This window comes from Mustela nigripes, chromosome 9 (assembly GCF_022355385.1).
Source record: "Mustela nigripes isolate SB6536 chromosome 9, MUSNIG.SB6536, whole genome shotgun sequence".
Classification (NCBI taxonomy): Eukaryota; Metazoa; Chordata; class Mammalia; order Carnivora; family Mustelidae; genus Mustela; species Mustela nigripes.
In genome coordinates this window covers 38,314,527-38,332,339 of record NC_081565.1, presented here as the reverse complement: position 1 = coordinate 38,332,339, position 17,813 = coordinate 38,314,527, and the positions used below count along the sequence as shown (strand labels likewise).

Below are 17,813 nucleotides of genomic sequence, written 5' to 3'. Positions count from 1 at the left end.
GTTAACCTTATTAACATAATAGTGATATTGTGATTACATTTTTAAAACAAAATATATGACATATGAAATTGTATAAAGTCAGGTATTTGCTTCCAAATTATCAACTGTGGGAAGAATTAGGTGAGGATATAGTAAAAACAATATTGCCCAAGACTTTATAATTGAGAGTCTGGGTCATAGGTACATGGGGTTCATTATATAATTCTTTTTACTTTTTCATATGATCATATTTCCATAATAAAAAGTCCATTTAAATTCAAAATCAGGGGTGCTGGGGTGGCTCCCTCAGTTAAATGTCTACCTTCAAGTCAAGTCATTATCAGACCCAAGCCAGTCTCCCTGCTTGGGGGGTGGGGGGGTAATTAAGCCTGAGCTAACATTTTTGGATCTAATTCTTCGATAAGTTTTCCTATTACTTGCATGATTATTGCACTAGCTTAGTTTTCCATTTTTTCTAGAGTCCATTTTTGGTAATTTATATGTGATGTTGTGAACAAAAAAATTTACTCATTAGAATTTTTCTTAGAGAATAAAATAAGTAAGACTACTCTGAAGAGTGTAAGACTACAGGCAAACCTGACCTTGAGAAGTAGAGTCATGCCTGATAGAAAAGAAAAGAAAGGAAAGGAAAGGAGAAGAAAAGAAAAAATGAAGAAGAAAAAGAAGAAGAAGAAAGGAAGGGAAAAAGAAAAGGTGAGGAATCTCTTGGTTACATCTGAATGAACATGAGGAGAAGAGAGAAAAAACAGAGTAGGGGTAAAAAGGAGAAAGCAGATGGCTAGGCAATATGTGATTGAATCCAATGAACAGAAATAGTCTATATGAAATTAAACGCTTAATAATAACAACCAACAGGGGCGCCTGGGTGGCTCAGTGGTTAAGCCGCTGCCTTCGGCTCAGGTCATGATCTCAGGGTCCTGGGATCGAGTCCCGCATCGGGCTCTCTGCTCGGCAGGGAGCCTGCTTCCTCCTCTCTCTCTCTCTCTGCCTGGCTCTCTGCCTACTTGTGATTTCTCTCTGTCAAATAAATAAATAAAATCTTTAAAAAATAAAAAAAATAATAACAACCAACAACCAGTGAGTGTGCACAATGTGCCACATTTCTAAGCACAGTACACATATTAGCTCATTCCATTTTCATCACAACTCTGAAGACTGTAACTCTGTTATTACCACTGTTTTCAAAATGAGGAAAATGAGGCACGGAGAGATTCAATACTTTTCCCAGGTTGACACAACCAGGAAAAGGTGAAGTCGGTATTAAACCCAGAAGCGAAGGCGAAATGGCTACCCGGCCTGCATTATACTTCAGGGCAGGGTTGACAAAACTACCACCTGCGGCCAAACACAACTAGTAGCCTCTTCCCCTGCCCCGACCGAGGGTAGGGGGCGGCCGCAGGGATGCAGAGTGCCCACCGCGCCCGCCCTCCGTGCCTGGCTGGCTGGTAAGCCAGGGTGGCGGGGTTCACCCGGGGAGCTGTTGGGAGGCGCCAGGGCTCACCTGCGACAGGAGGGCCATCCTCCACAGCCATTGGTGGCCGTCCAAGCAATGGGCCGCTGTCAGGCACCCCTACGCAGGGAAAAGGCGATGCTTCACTGCTCAGGAGGAACGGGAGGAGGAAGCGGGGCTTTAAGCCCCGCCCCGTGCTGTCTGCAGCCCCGCCCACCGCACCCTTGCCCTAGGAGCCCCAGTAATAACTCCAAGGTCTGGATACACTGGGTACACTGGGTACAGGTGACCCGACCATCCAGCCTCTCGTCTCTCCGCCAGGGAAGCCATAATAAGTGCAGCTCCCCCCACCCCCCATACACCTTGAGAGCTAAGAAAAGTTATGCGGTTTTTTCAAAGGTTGTAAACTAAGAAGAGGAAGAAGGACAAGAAGTAATGTATGCGCCCACGAAGACTGAAATACTTGCTGTCTAGCCTGTTACAGAAAAACTGACCAACCCTTTCTGTGATCTGAATGGTTTCCATGTGGAAAATTGAAAGGGCAGATTGACTCATGTTAGATGGATGCAGGAGTATAGATGTTCAGCAAACTACAGAGCAGTAGTAGCCAAACCCCAAAGTATGAGCAGGTTTTTGGACTATTTGAACCAAAGTCAAATATATCTCTGAGGGGTGGAAGCTCCAACTGTTACAGATTTTATATATTTGGTCAGAAATTTTCTTTATGAGTTTCAAAATTATTGGCATAGAATATCTTACAGTATTATATTATTTTAATATTGTATTTGTAGTTATGTATCTCAATCAATATTTGCATATTTTATCTCATTTTTTTAATTTGTCAGAGATTTGTATTTTTATTTTTTCAAAGATACAGTTCTCCCAAGTATTCAGTTCTAAATATTATAAAACTCATTAATATTTTGTTACTCACTTATATTTTCTTTATTTTCTTTTTCTAACTTCATTAATTTCTTTCGTCGTTGTTGTTGTTTTAAATGATTTTATTTGTTTATTGTTCAGGGAAAGAGTGCACAAGCAGGGGGAGTAACAGGCATAGGCAGAAGCAGACTCCCCACTGACAAGGAGCCAGAGGTAGGTAGGACTCCATCAGGACTCTGGGATCATGATCTGAGCTGAAGGCAGACACTTAATCGACTGAGCCACCCAGGCATCCCCCCTTTTTATTGTTTTAATAACAACAGACCTTAAGGTTGTATATTTGGTACTCTGTATAGCTTTTGTTACATCCAAAGTATTTCAGGGTCGGGGAGAGAGAGAGAGTTGTGATGCCTTTTAAAAAATTATTATTGGGTTAGGGATAGGGTGGCTGGGTGATGGACATTGGGGAGGGTATGTGCTATGGTGAGTGCTGTGAATTGTGTAAGACTGATGATTCACAGACCCATACCCCTGAAGCAAAGAATACATTATATGTTAGTAAAAAATAAAGATAAAAATAAATAAATAAATAAATAATCATTATTAATGGAACAATATACTCTCCATTCACAAAATAGTTCTTTATAAATAAAACAAATGTGCTATAAAACAAAGCAAATTCCAATGATTTTTAAATCGGAATATATTACAAAAGGAATCATATAACTTTATAAATGTGCTACAAAGTCATTGGGAATGGGAGGCAGATATAGAAGTAACAAGGTCAGCCATGAGTTGATAATTGTTGAAGCTAAGTGATGTCTATGTGGGAGCTCTTTCCACTAGCCTCATTAATTTTGTAACTGGATGACATTATTCATAATTTTAAACTTTTAAATAAATCTTAAAAAGTGACCAAATGAAAATGTCCCAAATTTCTAGCTTGGCACAATCTGGGGCAGATTGTCTTGTCTTGTCACAAGACAAGTCTACCAAACTGATTTTTTTTTTCTCTTTCAATATGAAAACAAAATTATACAACTGAATTTGTGCCTGGTGATGTCAACCAGACATCATAGCATCCCCCACTCCCTACAAAACCATATAGATCCTGACAGGGTCTGGGGATTTATTTTACTTTCAAGCTCATAAGATCCTGTTACTATTTTATAAATACCGGAGGACGACACAAAACTCCTAAGTCCCAGAAAAGGACTTATTATTACTTATTATATATATATAATATTATATACTTATATATATATTATATACTTATTATTACTCATGGCATGAGCGTTGCCCCAAATCCCATGGGGGTAAGCGGAGTACCCAGAGGACATACTACATACAATGGGTTTGGATTGTTGGTGAGGAACACAGCTTGGGAATCCACTGTTTTTTGTTTTTTTAAGATTTTGTTTATTTATTTGAGAGAGAGAAAGAGAGGGGGAGAATGAGGGGGAGAGGTCAGTGGGAGAAGCAGACTCCCTGCTGAGCAGGGAGCCTGATGTGGGACTTGATCCTGGGACTCCAGGATCATGACCTAAGTCAAAGGCAGTTGCTTAATCAACTGAGCCACCCAGGCGCCCAGGAATCTACTATTTTTAAAGTAAGTAGTAAGAAAGCCTGCACTCTGAACCCACATGGACCTGTGACCCAGATTCAACAATTATAATCTTTTAGATCATACGGTTCATTTATATTCTCACTCAATTCCTCCCCCAACCCAATAAGTTTGAAGCGATAATCTGACCTACATGTAATTTCAACTCGCAAAGCTGTTAACTATAAACACAACCCTGGGAAATGGCATTAGGAAACAACAGTCAGGAAGGAACTTAACATTCTTGGCATACCCAACAAACAGGTGCATGTTCAGGGTTTGTAGAAGATTGTTTTCCCCATCAATCCACTTTTGTCCCTACCTGTCCTGGCTTCTGGCAAACTGTCACCAAAGTATTTCACTCTGTTGGCCACTCTAATTAATTTAACCAGCAGAAGCTAGAACTAAATCTGTGTGATTGGTCTCCCACAGCACCTAATTAAGGCTACTATCATCAGGACTCCAAACAATGAGATGAAGTTAACCTTCAGTACTGACCTCAAATAGGTCTTCCGGGGTCCTGGACCAGGCAACTGTCCCAGGAGAGACCAGAGGACTTAATTTCAGACAGTTGGGTTATAGTCTAGCCTAAGGCCCATTCATTATCCATTTCACTAACCTGCTCATCTTTGGTGTCATCACCAGTAATTATAGGAGGCAATAGAGGGGCTAAAAACCCACCTCTTTCCCTAACAAAAGAGGTATTTCATGGCCCGTTTCCCGCCATTGACAACCATATAACCCAAACAGGCACATGTAATTCCTATCAGGATTTGTCGTTAAACTTGATTTGGATCAGCCTCAGATTGGTTTGATTAGGTCACATGGGCAGTGTCCCAGAATGGTTCTAACTTCCTTTCCTATCTGCGGCATATCCCTCTCAAACGTCAGAGAAGCATGTGAATCTGTAACCTTGTAACCAAATGGGGTGAGATGGTGCCAGTCCCTGGGTTTGTGCCTGTTTAAAGGGGCTCCGGGTTGAGAGCGGCTACTGATTGTGGCTCAGGCACCACCATATAATTTACCATCAGCCACGCTCACAGATTGTCTGCTGCCTTTGCTGTTTGCCTTGTGACGGTGTTAGATCCAGACGACAAAGAGAATATTTATTGCCTCCACCCTTGTACATCTAGAGTCTAAGGTGTTCCTACCATAGCTGCCAGGGCTGTTTAATCCCGAGGTCTATGGTCTTCCAAGGGGTGGACCAGATAACGGACCAGAGAGCTAAGTCACTGGTACTATCCCAAGAGTCATAATCAACATAGGGAATGTTGGTCAGAGTTGTGAACATGGCCTTGAATTCTGTGCACTGAGTGGCAAGGCCAATTTTTAGTACGGCATATATGGAGGAATTGTTGAACAGCCACAGGCCCCCAGGGGACACTAACAGGTTTGCACTTAGCCAAACCCATCCCGTGAACCAGGCCCCAATGTTAAGGGGAGCCTGGGTGAAGAGAGGGCCCCATCACACCAGTGGCTTTACTTCAGGGGCTATAGTGTGAATCTAGTGTCCCAACAGCAACAGCTGCCTCTTTTCCATATCAACGGAGATGCTGCTGGAGCCAGGCTACTAGGTCCTTGAAGATCTAATTTCCAAGTGTGGGGAAAAAATTTCCAGTTTGACAAGTGAGGTTATATCGGGGCTTTTCCTTGTTCGTTGTCAAGCCCTATCTAACTCAAGCCCAAATGGGGACATTTTGCAAAGTCACACGTCTTTATGGGTCAGGCTTTCCTGAAACAGGTCAGTAGCCATACACCCTCCCCAACCTCCAACCTCCCACCTCCCCTCCCGCAAGCCCAGTTTTTATAAAAGAGCACTTGGAGCCTGGAACAGCAGGTGGCGATGTTGTACTAGGGAATTGGCTCTTTGACTTTTGAAATCGTTAACTAAAGCCGTGATTTCCATTTCTTCTCAGATTTTATATTCTTTTTTGCTAGACCACCACTAAGAGGACAGAGATTCCCTCTCTATATGCCACCATCCTTGAATGAAAGAATCCTTTCTGGACTTCACACAAGTATTCACATAAAACAAGCACCTAGAATGTAAATATCAATTATACACTTGGCAGTAACAGACAGTAGTACATTTAATCAGTCCAAAAAGCCCTCCCTACCAGATCACTTGAATTTTCCTACTTCACAGAAAATGTTACCCAAACCCCATCAGTTGATTTTTGGATGCCCCCCCCCACCCTCCCCAGCAAGGATCCCATCCTTGGCATTACTAACATTTGGGGCTCGATAATTATTTGTTTGGGGAGCTCTCCGTGCACTCTAAGATGTTTAGCAGCATGTCCTTGCTTCTACCCACTACATGCCAGTAGAACACACCCTTCCTCCTCCAATTGTGACAACCCAAGGTATCTCTAGACATTGTCAAACGCCACAGAGTTGGAAGTGAGGACTAAATCACTGGTTGAGAACCACCAGCCCATGGAACATGGACCAATGGACCAATGAGTCTAATAGGCATATAAAGGGTTACAGCTGTTGGAAGTCTAGAAGGTGGGAGGACCGAGGAGGAGGAAGGTAAGCTTTGGAGGATGGCTTTTTTCTTTTTTTTTTTTTTTTAATCCTTTGTCTCTTTAAGCCAGGCTCCACCATATTCTTGCACATATTCTTGCAGCTTTCTCCTGAGTCCTGGGTGCCTGCATCTACCCTGGCACCTAGCACCCCAACCCCCTCCACTAATGGGGGAGGATTCCAGCCTGGGCACTTGTATACAACAAAACTAAAAATATTTAAGTTCCTCAAGTACACTTAGCTTTCTCCTTAAAGCAGCTAAAGTTGAGGGTGTGGGGGAAGGGAGGAATCAGGAAGTGCAAGGAACAGAGCAATCCCTCGCCAGTAAGCAAGGCTTCTTACCAACCTCCAGGTTCAAGCGGCTGCCAGCAGCCTGGGCTCATCCAAACCAACGCCCGTTTCAGATCCACTTAAGTTTCCATCCCCATACTGCCGACATCATTTATCTAAACTTTGGGGATCCCCTGACTCAGCAGCTACAGCCACTTTTGACTGCCCCACTGTCATATAACATTCCTTTCTCTTCCTACTCTTGAGGAGAGAGAGCACAATTAAAACATCATTTGGGTAAATTGGGTGTTTGGTTTTTTTTTTTTTCAAGATTTTTATTTATTCATTTGACAGACAGAGATCACAAGTAAGCAGAGAGGCTGGCAGGGGGCTTGGGAAGCAGGCTCCCTGCTGAGCAGGCAGCCTGATGCAGGGCTGGATCCCAGGACTCTGGGATCATGATCTGAGCCAAAGGCAGAGGCTTTAACCCACTGAGCCACCCAGGTGCCGCTGGGTAAGTTCTTTCAATCCTGCTTTTTATCACTTATCCTCTAGATGTACATTAACAGGGTCAGACTTTGCACCTTGTTCATGATTTGAGTAAAACCATTTGCTCCTAGATCCTGGAGAATCTTCTCTTGCCCACTAACACAGCCCATAGGGTCTTCCAGAAAGGCATATCTCTGCCAGTATCCTATCCTGTCACCGAAACTGTCAGAAACTAAGATTTTCCCCTATACATGCTAATAATTTAGCCTGTTACTGTTTTCGTGGATGTTGGCAGAAGACACAAGATTCTTGGGCCAGAGATAAAGTACTTTATTACTCACACACAGCAAGTAGCATGAAAATAATGTCACATCAGTTGCCTGTGGGGACAAGGTGTAGAGGGCCCAGGTGTTGCTATGCATACAGGGAGTCTGCCTTGTAGCTTAGGAAAAGTGAGTTTGGGGAATCCAGTGCTTTTAGAGTAACTGCAAGACAGGCAGAAAGAAATACCCAGAATGAAGGACAAAGAGAATGAGGAGAACATAGGAGCATAGAGGCTGTAGTAAGATTTTTGAAAATATACGAAAACAGTTTCCTCATAAACTGGAAATGAAATGAGTCCAATTAGTGACAAATTTGCTATTTTTCTAACTCTCATTTGTCAAAGTTAGCAAATAATTTTCTTGGAAAAAAAATGAAATAAGTCAGTAGCAGCTGTCTCAGAATAATGATGTTACTAGTCCTGACTTCCAACATCTCCATTCCCCAGGATGAGGAGCATTTTTACCTGTGTGCACCTAAGTTATAGGGCTGTATCAGGGATCTTTGGACTATAATCAGGGAGAAGAAGTCCTGAAAATAAATGAATAAGGAATTCTGGATTAAATGGTGTTGGACCAAAGTTCCCTCCTAGAACACTCAAGTTCCTCTTCTTTTCTGCCAAGGATAATTTATAACCTCAGATCATCCAATGATTTCACTTAAATAAAATTATACTTTGTTGCATAGAGGTTAAAAGCACAGGCTCTGGAGTTAAATCAGCCTTTGTTCAACCCCAGCATCACAATTTGCCAGTTTGGGGACCAGAAGTAAGTTATAAAATCACTCTGAATCTGTTTCCTTATTGGTGAAATAATAACAATGTCACCAAGCCTCAAAGGGTTGTTGTGAAGATTCAGTGGGACATTTAATCACATTTGACTTTTATCAGTAGTTATGTTGAGGGGGGTGATGTTTAAAGCAGATGACCAGTGGTCCCTAGTTCCTTGGGAAAGCAGCTTAAGGATTCGGGCACTGAGGCAATAAGAAAGGGAGCATGGGGCGCCTGGGTGGCTCAGTGGTTTAAGCCTCTGCCTTCTGCTCAGGTCATGATCTCAGGGTCCTGGGATGGAGCCCCAAATCGGGCTCTCTGCTCAGCGGGGAGCCTGCTTCCCCCTCTCTCTCTGCCTGCCTCTCTGCCTACTTGTGATCTCTCTCTGTCTATCAAATGGGTAAATAAAAATCTTAAAAAAAAAAAAGGGGGAGCACAAAAACTAAGTATATGACAGTTGTGGAAGGGGGTGGCAGTTGGGTATTTGTGGGGGGCCAAGATAAGGCTAATCACTACCTTTCTTTACTATGAATAGAGCTTTTTTTTTTTTTTTTAAAGATTTTATTTACTTATTTAACAGAGAGAGAGACAGCAAGAGAGGGAACACAAGCAGGGGGAGTGGGAGAGGGAGAAGCAGGCTCCCTATAGAATAGGGAGCAGGCTATTCTATAGAGGAGGAAGCAGGCTCCCTGCTGAGCAGAGAGCCCGATGCGGGACTCGATCCCAGGACCCTGAGATCATGACCTGAGCCGAAGGCAGCGGCTTAACCCACTGAGCCACCCAGGCGCCCCTCAGACTGCCTTTCTCTGACACCATTTCCTTTTTATTAAATGATATGTGTCAAAGTGCATTATAAATTCAAAAGTGTGATACTAAGTTAGTTGGGTACAGTTTTTAGGACCTTTCTATAAACTGAGGAAGACCAGTTTACACAAGTAACTGAAGTCAGTGTGGAGTACAACAGGGCACTTCTCAGAACCTAACAGGTCTCTGACCACATCTTCATGGTTCTTCTTATGGCAGCAGAAACTTCTGGCAGGTGAGACTGCTAGAACAGTGCAGTGGCCTCAACTGAAGTCCCTTCTGCACTAGACCCTGGAGTCATCTTCGGTCCCTGAGCAGCTCCATACCTGGATGACCTCTTCGCAGAAGGTCCATAAAGTCTATATACTCTAAGCCACTTGCAGTCTTTTGTGCCACAACAGAAATATTTATCAGGCAGACCCTGTATCAGTCTAGTAACATGGTTCTAAACCCCATCAATGCTTAGCTTTCTTAATGCACCATGAGATCCAAGTTCAAGTGAGATTCAAAATGAGGAAGACACTAGATGGGAAGGAGAAGACAGACTGAGGGTTAGAGAAGACACTAAATTCCCATTTTAAATTTTTATTTATTTTTATTTTTTTATGAACATATAATATCTAAATTCCCACTTAGATGCGAAGAATGGCAGGTGCCTTTGGAATATCTGGGTGGTGCTACCCCACAAATAGCTGGAAATAAAGCATGTGGAGATCTGAAGCTGGGTAAGAACAGTGACAGAGATCTGACAGGCTTCCGCTAGACATTGCACTGAGTTTGCATGGAGAGAAAATAAATTAAGAAAAACTCACCAGCATATGGAGTCACGGTAAAAGGAGAGGCGAAAAAGTGCCGTGAAGGAGCCTACAAAAGAGGGATCGAAGACAGATGCAGTGCTCACCAGAGCCAAGGGCTCTGAAGCCAAAAGGAGGTTAAAATTTCAAGGAAAGACTAGTCACCAGTGTCAAATAACACGGAGCAGTCAGTGAGGACAAGAACAAAAGACAGGCCAAGTGGATTTGCAATCTGCATGTCACTGGTGACTTTTCTGAGAGCAATGGAGCCCCGTGATGTGGGTACTACAGGTTTCTCCCTCTCTCCTAAAGTGGAGCGTTCCTAGGAAACAGAAATGGCAGAAAGCAAAGAAGCAATCACCATTAACTTCTGTGGAAAATTTTTTGAGCGTTCTGAGACTTAAAAAAATAACTTCTTTTAAGCTTTTCTGGTACCTTAGGACACATCTTGCTAAGGGATGCACAAAATCAATCAAGATAAAGCACAGATGCTCACAGACACGGTCCAAAGTTATGGTGGCTTGATGTTGAGTTGCTGACTGAGTGTAGTTCTGGGAGAAGGAGCTTGGCGGGGCCACTCCCCCCATATAACAGCTTGCTGCAAAACAAACATTGGGGGCACCTGAGTGGTTCAGTGGGTAAAGCCTCTGCCTTCGGCTGAGGTCATGATCCCAGGGTCCTGGAATCAAGCCCCACATCAGGATCCCTGCTCAGTAGGGAGCCTGCTTCCCCCTCTCTCTGCCTGCCTCTCTGCCTACTTGTGATCTCTCTCTCTCTCTGTGTCAAATAAACAAGTAATTAATTAATTAAAAAAAAAACATTGAATGCTATTTTCACTTTTGTCTTTTTTGTAAAATTCTTTTCAGATTTCTTTCACTTAGTGAAAAAAGGTAGGAATATAGGTCTTTCATAAAATTGAAGTGGTGGAATACTGACTCTTAAAAAGTAAGAGATATCTGGATTTTCTTCATGGTTTGGGCCAGTGTTTTATGAATAAATTCCAATTTCCTTTAGAGTTTTGATTTTATCATTTTCTGTTAAGAATTATGTTATCATATTAGATGTCTGCTATCATTGAACATTATCACCCTAACTTCCAAGGGAACTCTATTATTATTTTTCAGAGTTTGTGGTGGAACTCTGGCATATGGTAGACACTCAGGAAAGTTTGTTCAATGAATGTTCATAAGAAGAACGGGTGAATGTGAATTTAGGAAGCATGTGGGAAGAAAGTCTTCTTCCATATTGGAAATACAGTAAATATCTCATCTTTCAAAGTTAAATATAACCCTTTATATTTAAAAATTAGATGCAGAGCACCTGGCTGGCTCATTGGTCCTGCGTCTGCCTTCGGCTCAGATCATGATCCCAAGGTCTTCTTGGGATTGAGCCCCACATGGGGCTCCCTGCTCAGCAGGAAGCCTGCTTCTCCATCTCCCACTCCCCCTGCTTGTGTTCCCTCTCTCTCTCTCTCTGTCAGATAAATGCATAAAATCCTTAAAAAAAAATTAGATGCAATTAGGGGATAGCTGTAGCTTGGAAGACAGGCATGAAGACTGAATGCCAGCTATGGGGCATTCTCTATCTGCAAAATGGGGTAATACTCTTGACTTCACAGAACAGATGGAGGAGTTGAATTAAGTAGACACGTAAAGATCCAACCATAGGACTCTGCACAGAGGAGCAGAGTGGTAATTAACTGGTAGCAGTGTTAGTGTTAGTATTAGCTATTTGCTATTCGTCCTACAGGCTGTTTATTCAGATGCTCAAAACAGAAAAGTACAGTAATCTTCCATATAAGTTGGCAGGAAAACCTCGCCACTTTCGACCTAAAGGTCTAATCACTTCTTTGTACTTACATTTGCAGAAGAAGGCGGCAACCCCAACCAACCTATCGATTGATAAAAAGCGATCGTGGGACGAAGGCGCACTCAGTGTCAACTCTCAGCCATTTCTCTGATACCCGACCAGCGAACAGCCTGCGTTATAAAGTGTTGTCACACGTTTAAAAAATAATTTTTTTAACACTAGAAACTCTGCATTCATAACCATGGAAACGTTGAAGTCCTATGATGTTAGCGTGATTCTGACGCCCATCTGGTACGTTTTGCAAGGAATTCAGGAGGGAGTAGGCGTAGGGGGTGGACACGAGAAGGTGAAAGGGGGCGAGTCGGTGGGGAGAGGGGTAACGTGACTACAAGTACCATAGCAGCCAAAGAATAAAGTCTCCACCTTGACCGCCAAGTCGTTTTTATAAAAAAGCACAAAAAGAAAATGACTGCATTTCTTCCCCACCCTTTCGGCTCACCTCCTAGCGGGAACCGGACAGTCGCACCCTATACCTCAGGGTGAGCGAAAGCCACCCGCGTCCCAGTCTGCGGGCCCGCAGGGGTGGCCCTAGCCGAGCACGTGGCAGCCCGCTTCCTGCAGCCGAGCCCTTAGCCACCGCCCCTAGCCGCCGAGGGCGAGGTCGCCAGAGCCGGGAGGGGCGGGGCAGCAGGGACAGACTCCGCCCCGCCCCCCCGGCCGTGGCCCGGCTGCGCCCGAGCCCGGCGCCCCCCGCTCCGCCCCTGCTCCGCCCACCCGCCGGTGGCCCCGGGGGACACGGGGGGAGGGGCGCGGAGGCGGCGGCCCCTGGAACAGCGCAGCGCAGGGGAGCGCGCTCTGCACTTGGAGCCTGCCCGCCCGTCAGATCCCGGCTGTGCATTCAGCGGTGAGTACCGGCCCGGCCCGACGGATGTCCCGGGGCGGGAGCGCCCGCCGCCCTGTCCCCGGGGCAGTCGGCGCGAGCCTCTTCCGCGGCGCCCGAGGCTCCCTCCCCGAGAGGGACTGACGTGCGCAGAGCGGCCCGGGGCTGGAGAGAAGCCGGGAAGGCCCAGGGGAGAATCGGGGAGGGGACTAGCTCCGGGGAATCGACCTCTCCGCTCGTCTCCAGCCGGTGCCGCGCGGGCCCCAGGATTCAGGGACTGGAAATGGCTTTCCTCGTCCCTCCTCGCCTTGACTGTGCAAGCCGCTGGAGAGTCCTCGGCGAGGTTGTGCGGGCCTCAGGGGGAGTCCTCACCCAGGCTCTGCAGGCCGGCCGAACTGGCGAATCCTAACCCGGAGGAGGGTGTGCGGGCCTCGCTGGGGTGTCCTAACCCCAGGAGGGTGTGCGGGCCTCACTAAGGAGTTCCCACCGCGCCCGGGCTTACGGAATAGGGAAATCCTCACTGAGCCGGCAGGTCGGGGAATCCACACCAAATGATAAGGGGCAAATGGGGTGAGGTGGAAGGGTTGGGCACAGAGCCTACCTTCATAGATTCAAGAGATCCCGGAAGGAGCATGGGCTGCCATTCTTAATTGAGCCAGACATCAGAATGGAACATCTTTCTTGCAACACACATAACCCTCCTCACAGGCTTGGGGGCGGGGAGACACAGCCTCTAGGACAGCGGTGCTTAAACTTTGGGGGCGCTCAAAAACCCCTTTACACTCATGAAAATTCCTGTACCAAAGAGCTATTGTTTATGTGGGCTGTGTGTTTTATATTGACCATATATATAAAACAAAATTTACCGTCCTTAACAATCCATTTTTTTAAATAGTGGACCTATTATAAATATCCGTATTTTCCAAAACAGAATGTTACTGAGAAGAGTGGCATTGTTTTATATTTTTATGCATATCTTTGATGTCAGGTTTATTAGAAGGCACCTGGATTCTAATATCTGCTTCTTCATTCAGTCTTGCAATATCCCATCATGTTGCTTCTGGAAAACTCTGCTGTATACTCCTGAGCACATGATGGTGAAAAGGACAAATTGCATCTTGGTGTTATAATGAAAGTGGTGATCTTTCAAATAATGATCTTGTGGATACCAGCTTCACGCTTTGAGAACCACTGGTGTAGGAAATGCTTTGGAGGCTTAAGTCATTTGTCCTCTCTCTTGCTTGGGTTGCTTGCTCTAAATGGAAACACGTACCACCCCATGCATGGACAATGTTAACCTCCGGAATGTGGGACCAAGCTTGATCTCACTTTGGAAGCTAAGTACTAGGTTCCCACATAAGACATGATGAGCCCCAATAGCCTCCTGAAAACTCAGCAAGGCTCACAGATGGCTTTGGTTGTTACTGTGCCCATAGAGTTGGCCTGTCTGTGTGCCCCGATTGCAGCAGTGATATGGCAGAAAGGACCTGTGGGTTCAGAGAAGTGGCCACGAGGAGCCCATGCCAAGTGTGTAGGGGTTGGTGTGAAGTTACCAAGTAGTCAAAAAGTCATTTCCAAAAGAACATTGCCTTCCTTTTCTCCATGGTCAGTGCTGTTTGTACTTGTGTAGCCTAAGAGCTTATTGAAGTAGTATCAGGATTCCCCAATCTTGGTGCTCTTCCACTTTCCACTTTTAGAGGTGTACCACCTGGACCAGCCCTGCCTCAGCCCCTTCCAGAAAGCCGTGTCCGACGCCCTGGTGTGTGGTGGGTGGGATCCCTCACTGGTTTCTTTCCTCGGCTTCACACTCTGTGAAAACAAGTTGCAGATAGAAATTAACATACATGTGTACACCAAAGGAAAATGATTCCCCGACTCTCCTCCCTTTTGCTTCGCCATCCACAGAGCCTCTCCTGCTCTGATGAAGCAGCTTGGATACTGAGAAATGTTGAGAAATGTTAAAGCTGATAGTTGAGAAATGTTAAAGCACATAAGTGGATTGCATCTGTTGTTGCCCTGGCCCCAGGTGGGAGAAGGGAATGGGATCCCTGTGCCCTGGCTGTGTTCTTGGAGTAAAACTCCACTTTGATGGTAGGGGTCTCTTACCCCTTCTGCACTTGTTTCATGACTGCCTGCTTTATCAAGGGCCCAGTCCGGTACTGGACACTTCGGGGTAGTGAGCACAAACAGATGCAGTCCCGGTCTTTCTGGAGTTACGGTCTGGTAGCTTAGGTAACTGCTGGTTAATGGAGCCAGTCCACTGTTGAGTGTTTGCATGAAACCTGGTCCTGCGGGAAGAACACTGCTGCTACCAGTTGTGTAATCTGAAGCACATGCTGAAAAAGCCAGAGTCCCAAGCCATGATGATACCGATAAAACCAACACTTACTACCATATGCCTTTTTTTCTCTTTCTTCCTTTTATGGAGGAGGTGACTCCCTGGGGGGCAGCCAGACCCTATACTGGAAAATGAGCTCTAGTCGGTTCCAGTCACTGGGGCAGCCTTGGGCAGCCTTGAGAGCAAGACACTCTCTCTGGGCCTCAGTGTCTACATCTTTAAAGTGGGTGGTTGGGCCACTGATAACCAAGGGGCCAGTGGTTTACATTGGCATTTGTGTGCATCTCTTCCCAGCTCCATGTTCAAGGGCATCACATTTTTTTAGCTTTAAGTTAGCCGTTATGGGAATATCCACATCATAAAAATCAGCAGATGGTGGAATCAGGGCTCCCGCACCACAGAGAGCAAGTGGTTAGAGGTTTCCTGGCGCACCAGTGCTGCCGTGACAGCCCGCGTACTTTTCATGTGTTTGTACAGTTGACCCTTGAACAACATAGCAGACAGGTCGGGGTACTGACTCCCTGCGCAGTAGAAGATCCAGGTATAACTTGATTCCCCAAAAACTTCACTACTAATAGCCTACTGCTGATCGGAAGCCTTACCAATGATACAAACAATTACAACACAGTTTGTATGTATGTGTATGATATGCTGCATTCTTATAGTAAAGCTAGAGAAAATAAAATGTGAAGAAAATAATAAGGAAAATACATTTCCTTTACTGTACTTTGTGGATCATTGGGTCCATGTAGTTCAAATCCTTATTGTTCAAGGGTCACCTGTATTTTTAAAAAAAGAAACTCTTTAACGGTACCAGCGTGACCCAGTCAGTTAGGTGTCTGACTTTGGCTCAAGTCTTGGTCTCAAGGCCGGAGGATAGAGCCCTGTGTCAGCAGGGAGCCTGCTACTCCTTCTCCTGCCTCCCCCACCTTCCCGCTTGTGCTCTCTCTCTCTCTCCCTTAAATAAACAAGATCTTTAAAAATAATTATAATAATAAAATAAATTCTTTCGCCTGGACAAAGACACTGAATATGGGGTATGTGATTCAGTTCCTCCAGAACTGTTTATAGGGAACAGTCTGTTTTCTATCATATCCTAGAAGATGAATCAACAGACTTTTCTTTAGGCTTTGTGGACTCTACAGTCTCTTACTGTCCTTGCACCTTTTCAGCTCTGTTGTTGTTGTGTGAAAACAACCACAGACAATATGCAAATGAATAGGCACAGCTGGGTTTCAATAAAATTTTATTTATAAAAACAGGGGCTGGGCCATAGTTTGCAGACCCATCTTAGAATGTCAGAATGGGAGCCATGCTTTGAGGAGATGATTTCATGGAAAGGGACATTCTTTAGGACTTTATCCATGAATACAACAGATTTGGTGCTCGAGGACACACAGCTGGAAGAGCCAACTGCAAAGGATTTGGAGTGGATTGAAAAAGAATCCATAGTAGGTTGTTTAAATCAAGGCCAAGTATGTTCCCATTTTGAGGACACAGCCATGGTGTGTCCCATGTTTATTCCCAACTGCCTCTCTCTTAGGAGCCAGCTCCAACATTATGCTGGGACTAGTAGACCTGCAGTCTAAACCAGCATGTGGAATTTTGGGTGTTCTTAGGCAAAAATCAGTAGTGTCTCTAACAGGTATTCTGATTCCTGGGAGAGGGCCAAAAATGTTAAAGACAGAAGGGAAAATCATCATTACATGTGTTTATATTATATACACTGTGGATTACATTGTGTGTTTGTATACACATCTCTACGTGCATATTTGTCTATATATGAACCTAAGATATGTGGCTGTGCGATTATTGTTCCATGCATTTAAAAGAGTCTTAGGAATGTTTAGAAGACAGGCATACCAAGCTGTTACCAGTAGCCAGTTCTGGGCAGTGAAATGGGGTAGAAGAAAGACGGGAACTCTTCACTTACTACTCTTTGTAATACAGTGTGTTTCCCTACCCTGCAACATTTAAGTATTGCTTTTATAACCTAAAAATAAAACAAAAAACTAAAATCCCAACAACCGAAAATTTTTGAAAGAAAATAGGATTATTTCTATGGTAAGAATATTACCACCACCCCTTCTCCCCTAATAAAACAAATTATTTTAACTGTCACATCACAATTCTGAATTAGTATATATACCACTATATATATATATAAATATATATTATTACTATATATATTAATTCAAAATAATATTGGAAGAGAGGCCTCTCAAATCAAAACATGTTAGTAGTTGACTTAACCCCCTGTCCAAGATTACAAGTAACAGACGAGTGTTCTTTTATGGACTATTATACATCCCTTAGATTACTGTTGTAAAATGTTTTTTCATGAACCTGTCATGAAGTATAGTTTTTAGAATTCAAACCAGGTTACCCAAGAATAGTTTCCTGTGGTCCTGTTTTCATGAGGAGAGAAAGCACATGCATGTGTATGTGGGGCTGCACACACATCCACAAAGGCAAATGATATGCCAAAGGCTCCGCGGTTTTCTCTTGCTGGTGGTGTGAAGTTGCTTTTTAAATTTTCTTCACTTTCCTAATCAGTATTTTCTAGCATGTATTAAACAAGTATTAAATTTAATAGAAGTAGTAAAGTCAAACAGCTATTAAAAATGATAGGACCAAAAATAACCACCCAGTTACTTGTATCTTGGGGACAGCACAGTTGCCTTCATTTTCTCCTGAGTTGTCTCATAGCAGATGCCTGCCTACTCCCTTTCTCCAGTGGGAAATAGAGAAAAAGTATGGAGCAAGAGGCATGGGGAACCAAAAACGGGCCCACGGACAGACCTCAGTCAGGCTGTGCTTGTCCACTTCCCTGTGGAGTTGGCTCCAACCTCAGCCCCTCCCTCTTTGTCCAGGTGAC

General features: G+C 44.4%; 1 protein-coding gene and 1 long non-coding RNA gene across 5 annotated transcripts in view; one reads left to right on the top strand and one right to left on the bottom strand.

Moving 5' to 3' along the window:
• The window catches only part of LOC132024679 (uncharacterized), a 75,251-nt gene extending 61,973 nt beyond the window's left edge, over window positions 1–13,278 (bottom strand). The window contains exons 1-4 of one of the 3 annotated variants that reach the window (XR_009406274.1): window positions 13,199–13,278; window positions 11,768–11,887; window positions 10,344–10,506; window positions 9,880–10,230 (exon numbers count right to left, since the gene is read on the bottom strand). This is a non-coding gene — a long non-coding RNA (uncharacterized LOC132024679). Of the gene's footprint in view, window positions 1–9,879; window positions 10,231–10,343; window positions 10,507–11,767; window positions 11,888–13,198 lie in introns of those variants that run through there. The other 2 variants (XR_009406276.1, XR_009406275.1) reach the window with 2 other exon arrangements.
• ACO1 (aconitase 1) overlaps window positions 12,498–17,813 on the top strand; it is a 56,268-nt gene continuing 50,952 nt past the window's right edge. Inside the window, exon 1 of one of the 2 annotated variants that reach the window (XM_059411524.1) lies at window positions 12,498–12,621. The gene's annotated coding sequence lies outside the window, so the exon portion shown is untranslated. The remainder of the gene's footprint in view (window positions 12,622–17,813) is intronic. The other variant, XM_059411523.1, reaches the window with a different exon arrangement.